Source organism: Bubalus bubalis, chromosome 13 (assembly GCF_019923935.1).
Source record: "Bubalus bubalis isolate 160015118507 breed Murrah chromosome 13, NDDB_SH_1, whole genome shotgun sequence".
NCBI lineage: Eukaryota > Metazoa > Chordata > Mammalia > Artiodactyla > Bovidae > Bubalus > Bubalus bubalis.
In genome coordinates this window covers 62,619,143-62,635,305 of record NC_059169.1, presented here as the reverse complement: position 1 = coordinate 62,635,305, position 16,163 = coordinate 62,619,143, and the positions used below count along the sequence as shown (strand labels likewise).

The window sequence follows — 16,163 nt, the reverse complement described above, 5'->3', positions numbered from 1 at the left end:
TTAACTTCTAATTATGTTTGGTTGAATCTACTTGTTCAGGAAGATAATCATATCACTTCCTGACTGTCTATCATAATTTAACATCTCTGCTGCTGCTGCTAAGTTGCTTCAGTCGTGTCCGACTCTGTGCGACCCCATTGACGGCAGCCCTCCAGGCTCCCCCGTCCCTGGGATTCTCCAGGCAAGAACACTGGAGTGGGTTGCCATTTCCTTCTCCAATGCATGAAAGGGAAAAGTGAAAGTGAAGTCGCTCAGTCGTGTCCGACTCTTAGCGACCCCATGGACTGCAGACTACCAGGCTCCTCCTTCCATGGGATTTTCCAGGCAAGAGTACTGGAGTGGGGTGCCATTAACATCTCTATGACTCAGTTTCTCCTAATCTTTAAAGACGGATTAAAGTGCCCACCTGACAGCCGTGCTGTGTTGATTGAGGGAGTCAATATCTATAAAGCCCTTACCCCTGTGCTCAGCACATAGAAAACACCATAGAAGCTGGTTGTGGTGGTGGTTGTTGACATTGTTGCTATTATATTTCTTGGTGGGTTTCAGCATCCAGTACTCTTCTCAGGTTTTTTTTTTTTTTTTAGGATCAAAATGTGCCACTTCATATTCATTCTTTTCCAATCAAAAATTGTTAGGACAATCTGACTAAGATTCCCTTCACTTTGCTCAGGCGGTCCTTTCCCTTGCGCTCATGCAGTCACCAGCTTATTGCTCCCTCTCCCACATGTATCTTTCTCGCACCACATCTTAAATGATCTCCACTCCTCCACTGTTGCCAGGCTCCACGGGCAACTCTCCCCTCTTTTATTTTGGTCACTTCAGTCAGCATTTGTAAGAGCAAGGTTATTAAATCATAAATTCAGAATCTCATCCTGGATCAGAAAAGACTTCTCTTCTCTTTTTACATCCTAACTACTGTTCTGATCTGTTCTTCCTAATTATCTGTAGTATCTTTTCCTACACCCCTGTATTTCTCTGTGGATCCTCTTTACCTCTTTCTCCCCTTAATGTACACTTCAAGTAAGGCTGCTGTCAACTTTAACCAGAGTAAAGAGCAATTTTAATTAAGCAAAAATAATGAGTTTATTCAAAGTAACTGTAATTGGGGACAAATGATTCTATTCTGGTGAACTGTAGACAAGTCCTGGAGAAGGTAATGGCACCCCACTCCAGTACTCTTGCCTGGAAAATCCCATGGACGGAGGAACCTGGTGGGCTGCAGACCATGGGGTTGCGAAGAGTTGGACACGACAGAGCGACTTCACTTTCACTTTTCCCTTTCATGCATTGGAGAAGGAAATGGCAACCCACTCCAGTGTTCTTGCCTGGAGAATCCCAGGGATGGGGGAGCCTGGTGGGCCACCATCTATGGGGTCGCACAGAGTCGTACACAACTGAAGCAACTTAGCAGCAGCAGTAGACAAGTCCAGAGAATAAAGAGGAGAACAATGTTTTGTAGAGGGAAGGAGGAAGTTAGGAGGTGTTTTGAGCAAAAGTTCATTGGGAAAAATGTACGTAGCAACTCTAACCTTGAGTTAGGTTTCCCTAACACATTTTCATGGTGCTTAAAATTGTTCATATCTTTTCTATTAGGAAAGATACAGGGTTATATGCAAACACTGTCAGAAGCATAGCCAAGGTAAAGATCCTAATTAACACCCAAGTAGAAATCTCTTACATGTCTAGTTCTGTGCCAAAAGAAATCAATCAGGGGTTAGAGCAGGAAATTAAAAAGATCAGTCTGACACCAGACTCTGTCATCTTCTCCAGTTATAATAACTTCTTGTCTCAATCTGCAAGTTGTGCTTTGCTAAAATTAAATTTTAGTAGCTACAAGCAATGTGTTTAATTCATATCTATAAAAGCAAAAGAGAGCAATTTATTATCAATAAAATGTATTTTCCTCTTAATCCTTCTCTGGCATTGCTAATGAATTGTGTTGGACTAATTTTTTTTTTTTTTTAATTCCTTTCAAAGAATCACCTTCAGAGTAGAATGGAGCGCTTGCTACACTAAAGACTTCAGTGGAAAATTATTTGCTATCCCTGACATGAAGTCATTGTGGAGGGAATTTTACACAAGATTCAGCCCCTCAAGCATCCCAATCAGAAGGGCAAACCAGTGCAGGGATCAAATCAAAAGTCACACAAAGGGCTTCATTTGATTGACTAGATACAGAAAGCACATGGTTCCCAAATATCTAAATCTCTTGGCCCCTGAGGAATGGAAAATTGTTAAACCCCAGGGTTTAATAATCCTTAGCACTGAGTTAAAATCTGCTTCGAATAGACTTCTAAACATGTGTTTGGTCTACAAATGCCATTTCAAATCAGAGGACATTTTGCTTATAAAGTTTGCCAAGGTCAAAGGACCTTTTTAAGGACTTTTTTTTCTTTTTCTTTTCCTTTCCTTGCTACTGCACACTCTAAAAAAACATTTTCTCATCGCTACTAGGTTTCCATGTTTCATCATTTAGAATCTGTATGTCACCTTGGAGTAGGGGAGGGCCTTTTACCAGAAAAGCTTTTCCTCTGCATATATTTATTACATTCATATCTTCATTTATATTTTTTATTGTACTTGCCCTAAATACTTTGGAATTGGCTTGAGAGGGATCAGGCAGCAGCCAGCCACAGATTCCAGACCAAATTCAACCTCTGTTCAGAATTTCCTAGATGATGGAATTGACCTAGATTCCGAGCTCCATTTATAGTATTTTTTTTAGGGACTACCTAGACCGATATGCTGGGATTTGTAAAAATTCTGAAGATTTTTGGTGACAGTGAAAAGCCTGGGGAAGGAAGGTGGGAGATTTCCGTGAAATCTCCACCCTCTCAACCTGGCTCAGGATAAAAGGGAATCACAGTTTTACTGTTCACTGAAGAGAAACAAATGCCCCATTACACATAAGGGATTAGGGCCGGGAGGAGCGTTTATACTTTCTAAATGGTCTTGCAGTTTGCCTCCGAGTACAGAGCTGAGAGTCCTAGGCCATATTAAAATCAGAGGCCTGTCTGTGAGCTGGGATCACAAAATGAATGCCACCCAGGGTGAACCATTCTTGAGAACCTCCAGGTCATACTGAAATGAGAACCTTGATCGTATAATGGATTTGCAGATTTCTGTCTCAGAGTTACATCTGGGAAAATATTCTTATCACATAACAGGAGAGCCCCCTCCTGAAGTTTACATAACCACCCTGCAGCAGCCTTAGACAAGAGCACAGGAAAAAAGGAAAAGTATAAATTATACAGATAAGTATATACTTATACAGAAAGTACAACTTCTCTGATGACCTGGGTGAGCAACCGATGCTTTTCCTGAAAGGCAGGACTGACATGGAGTTTGGAATACCTTGTATCCATGCACTGTGGGTTTAGTGTATGTGTGTGTATGCTATGTGAATTTCTACCTGCTGCCTCTATTTCACAAATAAATATTAACACAGATGTTTGGGAATGAAGAAAAGGAAGCCAGGATCATCTTCAAATTTTCTAACTTCATACAGTGTATGCATGTGCATAAATGTGTGTCTATGTTGACACATGGTACTTTGAAATAAATGGAAAGAAATGTATATTCTACTTGCTATGCCTCACAATCTAAACCACCTTTAGAAGATTTATGACTTAAAGTTGACTGCTAAAAAATATTAAAACAAGTAAAGCAAATAAAATTGAAATTAACATGTGGGCTGAGTTCTCAAATATAATTTATATAGCCAATCAATAGTTATATTTTGAGCACATATTCTTGAAGGGGCTTTGCAAGACACTATGCAGATGATAAAGATGAATCACAGTTGGATTCTGCTCATGGCACTTGTTCTCGTGGGGCATATGATGCTGCTTTAAACAAATGATCTCTCATATAAAAAAATAATGCATATAAAGAAACAGTATTTAAAAAGCATCATACAAAGTAGACCATTATAAATGCTGTGACAGAGACGTAAATAATACCTCCTAGGATTTTCAGGAGAGATACTGTCTTTACTGAGCAAGGGGAGATGATCATAGAGGGCTTTCTTCTGGGCCCTGAGGGACAGATGGCCTTTGGACATCTCCAGGCAAGAACATAAGAGGACAGAATTCAGTGGGCTTCTGCCCAACACTACCATCTAAGGTCAGCCTCGGGCATTACTGTAAAACAGATGGAATTAGCCTTGTGTGCTTTTTTCAAACTTCCCTTTCTCTATCCTAACTAAATAGGGTGATTTGATCTGACAAACTAACTCATGCTAAAGTATTAATGGCTAATAAGGGTCAAATTCTACTTTTCCCAGCTATTTATCTTTTCAGTTCAGTTCAGTCGCTCAGTCGTGTCTGACTTTGTGATCCCATGGACTGCAGCATGCCAGGCTTCCCTGTCCATCACCAACTCCTGGAGTTTACTCAAACTCATGTCCATTGAGTCAGTGATGCCATCCAACTATCTTTTCCTCTGTCGTCCCTTTCTCTTCCTGCCTTCAATCTCTCCCAGCATCAGGGTCTTTTCCAATGAGTCAGGTCTTCACATCAGGTGGCCAAAGTATTAGAGTTTCAGCTTCAGTCCTTTCAATGAATATTCGGGACTGATTTCCTTTAGGATGAACTGGTTGGATCTCCTTGCAGTCCAAGGGACTCTCAAGAGTCTTCTCTAACACCACAGTTCAAAAGCATCAATTATTCAGCACTCAAGCTTTCTTTATGTTTTAACATACTTTAATTCTTATTACTGTAAAACAGGCGTTCCTTGTATAAATGGCTATTTAGATATAACCTGGGCTGAAATGTGGACATGCATTTCTCTGTTTCAGTTTTGCCTCCTCATCACCCTTTTATTTGTAGTCTAGGGTAGGGCAGCCTAGATAGCCCCTTACTTGTCAGAGCTGCTTCCTTAAAGTCAGGATCTAGATTAGAATCAGACCCTGGGACTATGTCCAGGGATAAACTTCAGTGAACCTGTGGGTTGACATCTTTTAAGTGAAACCAAGGAGATAACTTTGATGTCTACTATTATTTTAAAACCGTGGGTCAATATCAAGAATTGATGTTATTAGCAGAAAAAAAATAATAATTGAGGGATGAAATCTGGGAGGGGCAGATGGATCTGAGGTGACATATAGCACAGGGTTGATGCTTCTCTGATTCTGTGAGGAAAAAGTCATATATAAGTGCCGTGGCCTTAGAAATCTTGTCCTTTGTGTGGGAGGAGCTAATGAGGGTAATGGGGGTGGGACTGGCCTGGTCTCAGTGTTAGGATTCTCTATGCCCACCATGGAGTCAGCCCAGACAAAACTAAGGTTATACAACCCTAAGTGCGGTAGAGAAGAGTGAGACATGGTTTCAGGAACATATGGAAATCATTCTTATTAGTTAAACAGAATAAAGAATGCTAATAAAAGATAAACAAATTATTTTCTTCTCAGATGTCCAGGTTGCCCTGGCAACCTTGGTGAGTACATCTGTTACCTTGGAAAGGCCCTAACACATGGCTTTATGTTCATAATATCCTCTGCTTGAATTTGGGTATTTGTCCACATTCCAACACGCCTGGCCTTTGTCTTTTTTTTTTTTTTCCCCTTCAACACACTAGAGAGAGTTCTAGCTTTACACTCTCTCTGGTACATGGTAGATACTGCTGGGGATCTGCCCAACACTGACCACTTTTCCTTCACAAATTGAAGCCTCTTCCTGTTTGGACAGCATTGTGCCAGGTCCAGAAGCAATTGTGATTGGTCTAACTCTTAACCAATCACGATCATCCTTTTTCCCTTCAGTAGAGCATGGTCCAGGGGTTGGCATCTGACTCAGACCTGGGCAATGAGATGACAAGGAAAACCTGCTGGGGCGTCGAGGAAAGATTCTTCTCCCTGCCAAGTGGTATGAGTGACATAAGGAAAAACTTTTTCTCCATTCTTTGCTGCTTGAAGATGTGAATCTTGGAGGTTCAGGAGCCCCCTCTCCCTGTGGGTTTTTTTTTTTTTTTTTTGAACCCGAGAAGAAGCGCATTTGACACACTGAGGATGGAAGGGCAGACAGATAAGGTGCCACTGATAGCGCTGTGCGTGCTCAGTCGGGTGTCGTGTCCAACTCTTTGCAACCCTATGGACTGTAGCCCGTGTCAGGCTCATCTCTGTCCATGGGAATCTCCAGACAATACTTGGGTGAGTTGCCATGCCCCTTCTCCAGGGAATCTTCCTGACCCAGGGACCGAATCTGCGTCTCCTGCATCTCCTGCATTGCAGGCAGATTCTCTTCCCACTGAGCCACCTTGAAGTCACATTGATATAGCACTATTGAGCCATAAACTCTGGGTTTCTTGCTTAGTTAGAAAAATGGTTTAATTTTATGGTTTAATTCCTTCTTATTTAGACATTCTTTTACCTGTAATTCAATGCACTCTAAAGGATATTTCCACTGAGCTTTCAAGTGAGTAACTGGGGAAAGCTGTGAATTGATAAGGGAGTTAAAAAAAAAAAGGCCACCAAAGTTGTAGCAAAGTTTGGATGGCATTTGATGTTGGAAGTAGGTCACCGCCTTTGTCATCTTTTCCAGTGCAGGATACAACTTTCAGGTCTGTTTTTCAAAATGGCAGGGCTTGGTCATATGATGGGTTTCAGGGTCTTGCTTCAAGATCTTCTGCCTTTCTGACTTCCCCTTCTAATACATCACAAACACTGCTGTTCCTCCTTCACTCACAGGATGGCTCTTTTCAGAGGTCCTTGCCCTGATCTTCTTCTCTCCAACCACCTTCCTTAGCAATGCCATGTACTGGCCGAACATTAACTCTTGTATCTTAAAAGAACAACTCTTCACCTTGGACTCCACCTTTCCTTTGTTCTCCAGACTAGAAGTTTCAATTGCCTACAGCCCATTCCTTTCTGGGTATTCCACTAGCAACACAAACACATGTTGAACCTAAATAATCATCTACCCTGTAAATCCTGACATCTCCATATCTGATAATGTCAGGATAGCACTCTGGGCTCTCAGTGTTCCAGTCCTCTTGCTTCTCCCACATCACATGTCAACCACACACTGCTGTCAATTCTGAATCCTCTCTCTCACTTCTCCCCTCCTCTCCCTTCCCTCTGCCTCGAGTCTAGTTCAGCACCACGTCCTACTTGAACCTCTGTCATAGACTCAAATCAAGACGTTCTTAAGAAATTTCTACCCCTTAGTCCATCTTCCAATAGCTGCAGAGTTTGCCTGCTTACTCAGAGGATTTCAAAATCAATCTCCCCTTCTCAATGAAGGATGGACTCTTTTCTGTGCTATTCTAGACCCTCTGGAACATAGCTAACATCATTTTAGGTTTAGCTCTTATAATTTATCTGTTCCTTTCCTGGGCCCCTAGTTAAGCAAATTAGAGATACCAAGGGAACATTTCATGCAAAGATGGGCTCTATAAAGGACAGAAATGGTATGGACCTAACTGAAGCAGAGGATATTAGGAAGAAGTGGCAAGAATACACAGAAGAACTGTACAAAAAAGAGCTTCACGACCCAGATAATCACAATGCTGTGATCACTCACCTAGAACCAGACATCCTGGAATGTGAAGTCAAGTGGGCCTTAGAAAGCATCACTATGAAAAAAGCTAGTGGAGGTGATGGAATTCCAGTTGAACTATTTCAAATCCTGAAAGGTGATGCTGTGAAAGTGCTGCACTCAATATGCCAGCAAATTTGGAAAACTCAGCAGTGGCCACAGGACTGGAAAAGGTCAGTTTTCATTCCGATCCCAAAGAAAGGCAATACCAAAGAATGCTCAAACTACCGCACAATTGCACTCATCTCACACGCTAGTAAAGTAATGCTCAAAATTCTCCAAGCCAGGCTTCAGCAATACGTGAACCGTGAACTTCCAGATGTTCAAACTGATTTTAGAAAAGGCAGAGGAACCAGAGATCAAATTGCCAACATCCGCTGGATCATGGAAAAAACAAGATAGTTCCAGAAAAACATATATTTCTGCTTTATTGACTATGTCAAAGCCTTTGACTGCGTGGATCACGATAAACTGTGGAAAATTCTGAAAGAGATGGGAATACCAGACCACCTGACCTGCCTCTTGAGAAACCTATATGCAGGTCAGGAAGCAACAGTTAGAACTGGACATGGAACAACAGACTGGTTCCAAATAGGAAAAGGAGTATGTCAAGGCTGTATATTGTCACCCTGCTTATTTAACTTGTATGCAGAGTACATCATGAGAAACGCTGGACTGGAAGAAGCACAAGCTGGAATCAAGATTGCCAGGAGAAATATCAATAACCTCAGATATGCAGATGACACCACCCTTATAGCAGAAAGTGAAGAGGAACTCAAAAGCCTGTTGATGAAAGTGAAAGAGGAGAGTGAAAAAGTTGGCTTCAAGCGCAACATTCAGAAAACGAAGATCATGGCATCTGGTCCCATCACTTCATGGCAAATAGATGGGGAAACAGTGGAAACAGTGTCAGACTTTATTTTATGGGGGCTCCAAAATCACTGCAGATGGCAATTGCAGCCATGAAATTAAAAGACACTTACTCCTTGGAAGGAAAGTTATAACCAACCTAGATAGCATATTAAAACACAGAGACATTACTTTGCCAACCAAGGTCCATCTAGTCAAGGCTATGGTTTTTCCAGTGGTCATGTATGGATGTGAGAGTTGGACCATGAAGAAAGCTGAGCACCGAAGAATTGATGCTTTTGAACTGTAGTATTGGAGAAGACTCTTAAGAGTCCATTGGATTGCAAGGAGATCCAACCAGTCCATCCTAAAGGAGATCAGTCCTGGGTGTTCATTGGAAGGACTGATGTTGAAGCTGAAACTCCAGTACTTTGGCCACCTCATGCGAAGAGTTGACTCATTGGAAAAGACTCTGATGCTGGGAGGGATTGGGGGCAGGAGGAGAAGGGGACGACAGAGGATGAGATGGCTGGATGGCATCACCAACTCGATGGACAAGAGTTTGGGTAAACTCCAGGAGCTGGTGATGGACAGGGAGGCCTGGCGTGCTGCAATTCATGGGGTTGCAAAGAGTTGGACACGACTGAGCGACTGGACTGAACTGAGCTGAATGCCTCTATTAGCATTGCTCTCACCACCAGCAACCACAGTTGCTATTACTTATCTCATGTCACCATGACTGTCATTAAGACTACAATATCGCTCAACGGTGGGCCCAGCACTGTGCTTAAGCTCTTTCATTTGACATGTAGTCACCAGACAATCACTGACCACCTGCAATGTGCTCAACACGTGTTGAAGGTACAATGAAACAGAGCTTATAGCTTCACACCTTCTCTATTTTAATTCTTGCCGTGATCTTCTGTAGGTAGGTATTGCTGCAGTCAATGCTGCCTTGGTGGCTCAGATGGTAAAGCATCTGCCTGCAATTCAGGAGACCTGGGTTTGATCCCTGGGTCGGGAAGATCCCCTGGAGAAAGAAATGGCAACCCACTCCAGCATTCTTGTATGGAAAAATCCCATGGTCGGAGGAGCCTGGCAGGTTGCAAAGAGTCAGACATGACTGAGTGACTTCACTTTCACTTTTCAACATCATTTTAAAGATGAGTAAACTGAGGCTTAAAGCACTTAAGTAACCCAAGCAAGGACTCAGAGACAAGAAGTGCTGCTTCCGCCTCCCTCCTGGTCCAGTCCTGGGGGCCAACTACTCCATTTGTTTCTAACCCCTCACCCTCATGCTCACACATCAGCCACTGCTCCTTGAGGTGAGGGATGGTGTTGTATTTTTCTCTCTAGCCCCTGTACCACTCTGCACCGTGAGTAGCATCTTTAAAGCTCGATACATTTTTGAGGTTAAATGAAATAGAAGTAAAAGCCCTTCTGACATCAGTGCTAAAGGGTGAAATCTCCCTGTCAGGCTCTCGTCATGCTGAGTAAGGGCCTCTCGCAGAGTGATCAATGTCTCCTAACTGCCTGACATAGAAGACGATATGCCTTACCCACAGCTTCTAATACAAGATTTCACTGGTTCATCTGTCCCTGTGTTCAATAAACAAGATTAATATCCACTTTAAATTCAATTGATAAGATGGTGTTAACAAACCCCACGTCCATTCCTCTTTCCAGTATGCCCCACTGCTCTGCTAACGTCCCATCATGTTCTGCTACAGTGCACCAAGGGCAAGATTGGTGACATGCATTTGGAATCAGACACCGGTTATCAATTTGGAGAGTGGCTTATACATCCTGCTTCGAAATGTCCAGGGGGCCAATGGAGATTAATGTCCCTGCTGCTTTGTCCAGCTTCTCTTTACATAGAAAACCACGGAGAAATGTCCTACTTAATATAGTCAACACCATTGTCATGGAAAGTGAAAGTTGCTCAGTAGTGTCCAACTCTTTGCAACCCCGTGGACTATACCATCCATGGAATTTTCCAGGTCAGAATACTGGAGTAGGTAGCCTTTCCCTTCTCCAGGGGATCTTCCCAACCCAGGGATCGAACCCAGGTCTCCCATCATGGAAAGAATCATCTTTAGCACAAATGATCAGGCTTTCATTCGTGTAGCTTCTTTCATCGCCACCTCTCCTAGGACTCAAATGACATTTCCTTTCATTTTCTCATGTTTGACATCACAGAAAATCCAGTCCTTCCAGTTAAGAGATGAAGAAGTTTAGGGTAAGTTCTAACAGTGCCAAATGGCGTGTGAAAGTCATTGATAATGGCAGAGCTTTCCTGGAATATAAACATTTAGGGCAAAAGGTGGATCAACCATTCAACAAATATGTATTGAGTATCGACTGTCCAGAAACAATCTTTTGTGCTGGGGAGATCAAAATGAACAAGAGAGATTGCCTGCCTGTAGAGAAGTCAGATCAGCAGCCAAGATCCAGTGTGCTGTGATAACTCTTCCTAAGATGCGACCAAAACCTGTGAAGGCATGCAGGAGAGGCACTTCCATTTGGAAGCTCAAGAGAATTTTCCAGAAGAGTTAGTAGATAGGTTGCAGGAGTTGGCACATTATATATCATACAACAGAAGTAAAAGAGCCTGGAAAAGAAAGTGAAAGTCGCTCAGTCCTGTTGGATTCTTTGAAATCCAAATTCTTCAGGCCAGAATATTGCAGTGAGTAGCCTTTCCCTTCTCCAGGGTATTTTCCCAACCCAGGAGTCGAACCCAGGTCTCCCCCACTGCAGGTGGATTCTTTACCATCTGAGATACCAGGGAAGCCCAAGCATTCTGGAGTGGGTAGCCTATGCCTTCTGCAGGGGATCTTGCCGACCCAGGAACTGAACTGGGGTCTCCTGCATTGCAGGCAGATTCTTTACCAACTGAGCTATGAGGGAAGCCCTTAAAAGAGCCTGGAACTTGAGGAGAAATAAGGGTCAGAGACAAATGATAGAGTCAGTATGTGGAAAAGTTTTATGGAGACTAAGAAAAATATATATTTGGAATCCAGAATTATTGGCCATTGGCGCAATTTAATATATCAGTCTTGAATCAGAGATGCCAAACTAAACCATCCTTCCTACAAAATTTTAAATACAATCTGCACTGTGAGAGACTAAATTTGGCCATGCAGTCTGTCACTGTTCCATGTGAAAATGTAGTCTATGTCCCCTCCTGAGTCTGGGCAGGCTCTGTGACATTTTTGGCCAATAAAATACAGTGGGTAGTGACTCTATGACAACTTCTAGGGGTCAGTCTTGAGAGACTGGTAGCTTCCACTTTCTATCTCTTAAACTCTTACTTTTCAAATCAAGTGCTCTTACTGTGAGGAAGCCCAAGCCAAACACCCATAAAGAGATCAACAGGAGGACAAACTGAGGCCCGCAGCCAAGAGCCCCAGCTGAGCTCCCATCTGACAGCCAGAACCTCTAGCCATGTGAGAGAGTCATTTTGGAAGTGGATCGTCCATCACCAGCCAACCAACCCAGCTAACACTGCATGGAATGGATGCAAGCGTGCCTTCCAAGCCATTCCCAAATTGCAGATGAATGATTTAAGCCACTAGGTCTGGGATGATTTGTGACACAGTAATAGATAACTGGAACTGATGCCTACTTTAAGGAATGATTCCTGGTGCCTGCTGCACATTGTGAAGATTGCATAGATGACCTCACGGGGACATTGGAGCCGATGCAGTTTCTGGGGCAGAACTCCCTCTGTCTTGGTGGGCCACATACTAAATGAAAGCAGCTATGAATGAAGTTGGGACTGAGAGGTGATGTCAGAAAATAACTCTGCCAGATGCTGTCTTTCAGACTCTCCATTGTGATCAGCCAGACAATAATCCCAGCTGAAACAAACACGTGTTCTCAATTAGAATCTATTGATAATAATTGGGAGCACAGTACACGCCAAGCCTGATCTCTACTAATTGCTATTGAGAGTCTAAAAATCTTAGTGAGAATGTGAGAGACAGTCAAGGATATTTTTTTAAAAGAACAAACGTCTGTATATTTGGCTTTTCAAACCACTGCCACTCACCTCACAAAGCTTTCAAGAGGATTAATGAGATAGTGCTTAAAAAAAGTCCTTGGATTCCAGCAGGACAAAAAATCACAAATGTTGTTAATATCAATTGACAGCCCTGAAAGTTATTTTTAAAGAAAGAAAAAAACAATATAAAAATTTAATAAACAAATACATAGTACTAATAATTTGGTTTGTTTCTGTGACAACCATCCTTCCAGTCACCCGGGCTTGAAATCTGGGTCTCGTTTTTAATAACAGTTGCAAAAATTTTAGATTCTGTCTCCACATTGTCCTTGCCTCTGCTTTCTTCTCTCCTTTCCGCTGCCACTTGCCTACGGCAGCGTCTCCACGCCTATTCTGCTACCAGCGTCCTTAACCGGTCTCCCTGACTCCAATGTCTGGCCTTCCCAGATCAACAGTTTCCAGACTCATTTTGTTTATGTCACTCTCCTGCTTAAACACCATCCATCGCTTCCCATTGCTTTAGACGAAAGCTGAACACAGAACTTCTCGTGCCTTCTGGGGCACATCCAGAAATAGGAGTACCAACGCAAAGCCTAGGGGAAGGTGGAAACCATAGCAGGAGGCAGAAGATGCTCCTGGGACAGACAGCAGGCTGCGGACTCGGTGCTGCCTGGGACTTTCCACTTCTTGTGATGATCTGAGCTCCTGAGAAGGAGAGACTGGCCCCTCCCTAGACAGAGGCGGAGGAGGACGGTAGCATCCTGCCTAATAATTGAATTAGACACTGCTGCTGCTGCTGCTGCTGCTAAGTTGCTTCAGTTGTGTCTGACTCTGTGCGACCCCATAGACGGCAGCCCACCAGGCTTCCCCATCCCTGGGATTCTCCAGGCAAGAACACTGGAGTAGGTTGCCATTTCCTTCTCCAATGCATGAAAGTGAAAAGTGAAAGTGAAGTCGCTCAGTCATGTCCGACTCTGTGCGACCCCATAGACAGCAGCCCACCAGGCTCCTCCGTCCATGGGATTTTCCAGGCAAGAGTACTGGAGTGGGGTGCCATTGCCTTCTCCGGAATTAGGCACTAGCAGGTGCTAAGTCCACCGCTTCTGCCAGGGTCTTGGAAGCTCAAGGAGCACCCACAAGAAGTATACAGCTAGAAGTGAGTCCCTGCCTTATTACTGTGCACCCAAGTGGGTATACTTAAAAAAAAAAAAAAAAAGAATTAAAGGAAGAAGCATATGGCTCTGGAAGATAATGCTGGAAGCCAGGTTCACACCACCAGCAGCTCCCTGCTGAAGAGACTGCTACTAGCTCTCCCGAGTTCAGTGATAGAAGCCTGCTACATCACTAATGCTCTGTGACTTTACTGGAGCTGTCAAGGCCAGCTAGGGAAGGTTTCCTTCCTTCAGTGCTCACTAAAGAGTTTCAGAGTGGAGGCTCCTGGGTTGCATTTAAATTGAATCCAACCCAGTAGGTCTGTTGTGCAATGTTTACATTTTTAAATTCTGTGCCAACATTTTGAAAATCTTGACTTGTCCTCTAAAACATGACTAATTTCCAGCTTCCTTTATATATACAAAATCAGGAGAAGGAACATTGGTCCCATGTGATCAAAATCCACTGGAGTGAGTGTTGGCTGTCCTGTTAGGACAGCGTGCTTTTCACATTCCCCATCTAACCCGCTTCACTCATCTGTGTGCTTCTTGCAAGAAGCACTGGAGTTCTGAGCTGTGTTTTAGGCTGTTTAGTTTCTGAGAATTCAGTTTTTCCCTTGGAGGAGATCTCTGAGTGTGAGGTGGGGTAGGGGAGCAGAGAATGAATTCGTGAACCTCACAGGATTCAGTGTGTCATGGACACTCCAGAGACGTGTTAAAGGTCGCCCCAGTTCCTACTCTGGAAAGCCTCATGTACACCCTCCATTGCTCAGACATGGGACAAAATGATTCCTGAATTAATCTTTGCATTTTCTGCAGGGCGAGAGTGAGAAGCCCAGAGGACAACGAGATGGCCAGATCAACTCCTATGGAGAAAAAGTGAAGTGTCCCTGAAAGTCTGGAGGAGATTTGCTCAGTAAAGGCTAGTAAGGGAGATGCTGCCATGGAGTGAGGAGGACCCCAGGGACAGCAGAATGAGGTTAGCAGCTAGAGGACACCTGGAAAGGGTGTTTGTGTGTTTTATGTTGGGCTTTAGGGGACGTCAGATTTAGCAGGCGGCTTTATCTGCTCTCTGTCCTACACTGTATTGTTTTCTAAGCTTCAGGGAAGCCTAGCAGAACATGGTGAGCTGGTGGGCTATGGAGATATGTAAGCGAAGGGGGAGGAAGGGCCGAGGCCAAACTCACACCACCAACAACTCCTTGTTGTAGAGCCTGCTGTTTGCTCCTCTTTTGTTCAATAGTAGAAGCCTTGCTCTTTAGTCGGGCGCATGGTGTCTATATTTTTCAGCCTCACTTGCAGTTTGAATATGTCCATAGGATTAAATTATGATCAGCAAGATGTGAGCACAAGGACTTAAATGGAGAAACTGTGTCTTCTCTGTCTTCCTTCATCCTGCTGCTTAAAATGCAGACATAATTTAATTTCCAAGTGATGCTGGAATGTCAGCAAGGAGGGATCCTGGTTCCCTAGATGGTTTATGGGATAGAACTGTCATTTCAACTCTGGGTAGCCTAAATCCAACTATTCCATGAAACAGAAATAAGGTTCTGACTTGCTTATACCTGAACCAAAATGTACTAGTCAGCTCAGGTTGCCATAAGATGCTGCCAACTGGGTAACATGCAATAGGAATTTATTTTTCCATAAGTCTGATGATTGGGAAATCCAAGGTCATGGTGATGGTAGGTTGGTTTCTGTAAGGCCTCTCTCCTTGGTGTGCAGACAGCTATCTTCTTGCTGTGTCCTCATATGGTCTTTCTCTGTGTATGCACACTCCTGGCATCTCTTTCTTACAAGGACACCAGTCCTATTGGATCAGGGCCCTATGATGTGCCCTCAGTTAACCTTAATAACCTCCCTAAAGGCCCTGTTTCCAAATACAGTCACAGTGGGTTAGGGCTTCAATATATGAATTGATGTGGGATGAAGGGGGTGATAATGGGGCGGGGAAACACAGATCAGTCCTTAACACAAAATTATAGTACTTAGCTCAGTACTTGGCTAAATAAAGATAAAATTCTGTCTTCTTAATTTTTATGGATAAGGTTGCTGCTGCTGCTGCTAAGTCGCTTCAGTCGTGTCAGACTCTGTGCAACCCCAGAGATGGAAGCCCACCAGGATCCCCTGTCCCTGGATTCTCCAGGCAAGACCACTGGAGTGGGTTGCCATTTCCTTCTCCAATGCATGAAAGTGAAAAGTGAAAGTGAAGTCGCTCAGTCGTGTCCAACTCTTAGCAACCCCATGGACTATAGCCTACCAGGCTCCTTTGTCCATGGGATTTTCCAGGCAAGAGTACTGGAGTGGGTTTCCATTGTCTTCTCTGATGGGTAAGGCTGCTGCTGCTGCTGCTAAGGCTAGATAAAGACAAAAATAAACCACAGTGATAAGAGACATCTCACCATGTTTCAAAGTCTTGACTTTGAAATTATAAAATATTTCCTATAACCTCTGTAAGAAAATATTGTAGGTTTTTCCTTAAAGCTTAATATGTGAGCATTGTTTAAATTTTTGATGTCTAAATTACCTTAAGGTGAACAAAACTTGAAAAAAATCTATAGAAAGAACTATTGATCCTGAAAGAAATTTAATATCTGACAACTGCTCACTAAACTCATTTCC

The 16,163-nt window shown here is 43.3% G+C and overlaps 1 long non-coding RNA gene across 1 annotated transcript in view; it reads left to right on the top strand.

Moving 5' to 3' along the window:
- LOC102414025 overlaps positions 1 to 15,656 on the top strand; it is a 622,950-nt gene extending 607,294 nt beyond the window's left edge. Inside the window, exons 9-10 of the long non-coding RNA XR_006544160.2 lie at positions 14,361 to 14,520; positions 15,590 to 15,656. This is a non-coding gene — a long non-coding RNA (uncharacterized LOC102414025). The remainder of the gene's footprint in view (positions 1 to 14,360; positions 14,521 to 15,589) is intronic.
- Positions 15,657 to 16,163: the final 507 nt, after the last annotated feature.